The 3,873-nt window shown below is 35.7% G+C and overlaps 1 long non-coding RNA gene across 1 annotated transcript in view; it reads left to right on the top strand.

Annotated features, from left to right (window-relative positions):
* Positions 1–2,290: 2,290 nt before the first annotated feature.
* Positions 2,291–3,873, top strand: part of LOC111085247 — a 29,529-nt gene continuing 27,946 nt past the window's right edge. The window contains exon 1 of the long non-coding RNA XR_002610074.1: positions 2,291–2,349. This is a non-coding gene — a long non-coding RNA (uncharacterized LOC111085247). The remainder of the gene's footprint in view (positions 2,350–3,873) is intronic.

The raw sequence follows: 3,873 nt of genomic DNA, 5'->3' as shown, positions 1-3,873 counted from the left end.
ACCTAAAAAGAACTCCGACGAACAAACCATTTTGTCTTAATTTTATTATCAGAATCTTCTATGTCTTTTGACCTACATTATCTTGCCTATGATGGCTACTTGGCACTATGAAGAAACAAATGCTTCATTGATGATGATGGTTAAAGCAATTCAGAGGAAATGTCCGTCACAGTGTCTTCTCTGTGATACTGGTTTAACATAATTCGTTTTGAAAGTTTACATTTTACAATAAAAATGTATACAGAAAGAATTAATGTTTGTACCAGACAGTGCAAGTTTTTTTTTTTTCAAATACTTCAAAATTATATTTATTTTTAAAGAGTCAAACAAGCGTTTGGGAAGTTATTTAAATTTCCAATGTTTTATTGACGTTAAGAAAATTGTTGCAATCACAACATTTGTAGAGCATAGTGTTTGTTTGTAATTAAGCACAAAGCTACACGATGGGCTATCTGTGCTCTGCCCACCACGGGTATCGAAACCCGGATTCTAGCGTTGTAAGTCTGTAGACATACCGCTGTGCCACTTGGGGGCAGAGCATAGTGTTAGTAATGTAGTAAAATCTCGTGCGTCGTGAATTTGTTATTACCATTAAAAACATTGGGCACAAAAAAACAGACGTCATTTTGTGGCTTTACAACAAAAATCTTGGTTCAAACTAGAAAATTTTCAACGATTTCTTGTTGATGTTATGCCTCTTTTTATTTTACGTTTTTTGTTTGTTTGTTTAAGTGAGTTGCATGGAATCATGTCTTTGGGTGTACATTCTGTTTACTTCTGATGAAAAGCAGAGCAATTTTAATAGCTAGGTAAAATACACATTTCAGAATTTTTCTTATCTGCTTCCCTATTCTAGGACACTATTTTTATTCCTGCAGTACTTTTCGTTCTCCAGTGGAAAGCGGTTAGTTAACGGACTTACAACACTAAAGTCCGGGGTTCGATTTTGCGGTGGACACAGCAGATAGCGCAGTGTGGCTTTGTTCTAAAAAAAACAAGCTAATATTACTTTTCATTGTTAATTTTGTAATTTCGTATCTCTACCTACAGTACTTTTCATTGTTATGTATGTAAGGTAGAATCTCTATCTACAGTGCTTTTCGTTGTTATGTATGTAATGTAGCATCTCTACCTACAGTGCTTTTCGTTGTTATGTATGTAAGGTAGAATCTCTATCTACAGTGCTTTTCGTTGTTATGTATGTAATGTAGCATCTCTACCTACAGTGCTTTTCGTTGTTATGTATGTAAGGTAGAATCTCTACCTACAGTGCTTTTCGTTGTTATGTATGTAATATAGCATCTCTACCTACAGTGCTTTTCGTTGTTATGTATGTAATGTAGCATCTCTACCTACAGTGCTTTTCGTTGTTATGTATGTAATGTAGCATCTCTACCTACAGTGCTTTTCGTTGTTATGTATGTAATGTAGCATCTCTACCTGCAGTGCTTTCATCACTCACCTCTAGCTACGGTACTTTTCAGTATTAGTACTATAGAACCTTCTTCTTCATCTTTTATATTAAGCACAAAGCTACACAATGGGCTACCAAAACGGGTATCGAAACCAGGTTTCTAGCATTATAAGTCCGCAAACATACTGCTGTGACACTGGGAGGCTCTAAATGTATAAATATACCTTTAGTTTGCATATGTAAATATTGGGTCATACGGAACTAAACCTCACACTTGTTTATATTCATTGGATTATATGGATGATATATTACATATTAGCATAGTTAGAAAAAATATAATGAACTTCTACAGTATTTAGCTTTGAATTAATGTTCTTAAAAGTAATTTCATTGTGTTTTTAAATACCTATTTCAAATAATTTGGACACCTGTACGGGGAACGGTTAATTCAGCTAGTACATAATATGCCTTATTTTTATGTGAGTTGTCAATAAATGAGCTTCTGCGAATTTTTAAAGGTCTATTTCTAAAATCTAGTTCCTCCCATAAACCTAAATCAGAGAACTATAGTTCCTCCCATAAAACTAAATCAGAGAACTAGTTTTTAACTCATGAGAATTAAAAAGGCATTCAATATCACAAAGTTGTAACCATAACTTTAACAGGTATCTGTTCATTAAACCACTGACTGCTTATCAGTACAATAACGACTCTCCCAACATCACCCAGTGACAAGAGTGAGCTACTCCAACCAAATCCATAAACCACGTGCCTCTAGTAGGAATTACACCGGCTGAGCCATAGGTGCTCGTGAGGTTCTCGTGTAGGTTTCAAAAACTCTTAGTCCAGCTTGTACACCCACGTGGAAACGTATGCATCAATGATACTGGAAATATTGTCTCTCTTTCATGTGTTAGTCGCATTATCAGCTGGAGGTGGGTTGTTAATAAATGTATTCTATATTATATAATTATACTATCAAGGAATCTAATATTATCAGTTTGAAGTAAAACTAAAACACTGGTGTTCATGTTCGTTAAACGTGAAGAAGCTAAATATGTATTTTCATCAGTTTCAAACTTTCTTAATAAACGCTTTGTTATGAGATTAATTAAATCAGAGATTTTGGTTCTAAAAATTAATATTGCTATTCGTTTTTATTTACATAGATATTAAGAAAATATTAACACATTACTATTTCGGGAATTTTTGAATAAACAATTGAATGTGACAAACATCGATAACATTAACTGGATGAAAGTTCCAATGTTTGCTCGAGTTTTCGAATTGGCATAACAATTTAAAGCTTTCATTCTTGCTACAGTTGACAAGAAAAAGAACTTAATGCTAATGAAATATGAACAATTTTATTTGACTAACAAATTTATTTAAAACCTATTATATTTTTGTTCTGTAGTTCATGTGGTTTGTATTTACAGCAGCTTTTCCAACCTTTGACATGTAAAAGCTGTATTTGAATTTACGACTTTGTATTATGTTTGAAATAGTTTGACTTATACTAAACTACCGAATGGACCCACGTCTCGCAGGCCCCCCAGTGGCACAGCGGCATGTCTGCGGATCTATAACGCTAGAAACCGGGTTTCGATACCCGTGGTGGCAGAGCACAGATAGCCCTTTGTGTAGCTTTGTGCATAATTACAAACAAACAAACCCACGCCTCGCAAAGCATTTATTTCTTTGACTTCACGGGGATGGCGGGACGGCGTGCATCATTCGCCAAACAGGTCTACTGAACACGGGCGATCAGCAAAATAACCCATATTATGCGCGGCATTAAACGCTGTTTTCGTTTGGAATTGGCCTCACGTGTTAACAATTGAAATAGCTCACCAACTCGAACCGTTTTTTTTCTGATTACTTAGCCGTTTAAATACGATCTTTGTGGCAGGAATCGAGTTTAAACAAATTCAGTTCCTCAAAGTAATTTTTGATGAGAGCGATATAAAAATGTTTTAAAAGTATTTATTATTGTTAATTTAAAACAAATAAATATTATAATATTTGCATAAATTACACACGCCATTAATTAGTTTGAAGACTAAAAATGATTCATATTAGTCGTTTTTATCTGCCGAGAAAGGTATCTTATTGCTTAATAAGTAAATTCAAAAACACTTTGGTTAAGGCGCTCGATTCGCGCCCCCCCAGTGGCACAGCGGTATGTCTGCGGACTTACAACGCTCGAAACCGGGTTTCGATAACCGTGGTGGGCAGAGCACAGATAGCCCATTGTGTAGCTTTATGCATAACTAGATATAAACAAACAAAATCGCTCAACTCGCAATCTGAAAGTCGCGGGTTCGAGTCCCCGTCCCACCAAATCATGCTCGCCCCTTCAGCCGCGGGGGCGTTATAATGTCACGGTCAATCCTACTATTCGTTGGTAAAAGAGTAGCCCAAGAGTTGGCGGTGGGTGGTGATGACTAGCTGCCTTT

This window comes from Limulus polyphemus, unplaced genomic scaffold (genome assembly GCF_000517525.1).
Source record: "Limulus polyphemus unplaced genomic scaffold, Limulus_polyphemus-2.1.2 Scaffold293, whole genome shotgun sequence".
Classification (NCBI taxonomy): Eukaryota; Metazoa; Arthropoda; class Merostomata; order Xiphosura; family Limulidae; genus Limulus; species Limulus polyphemus.
This window is presented reverse-complemented; position numbering and strand designations above follow the sequence as displayed.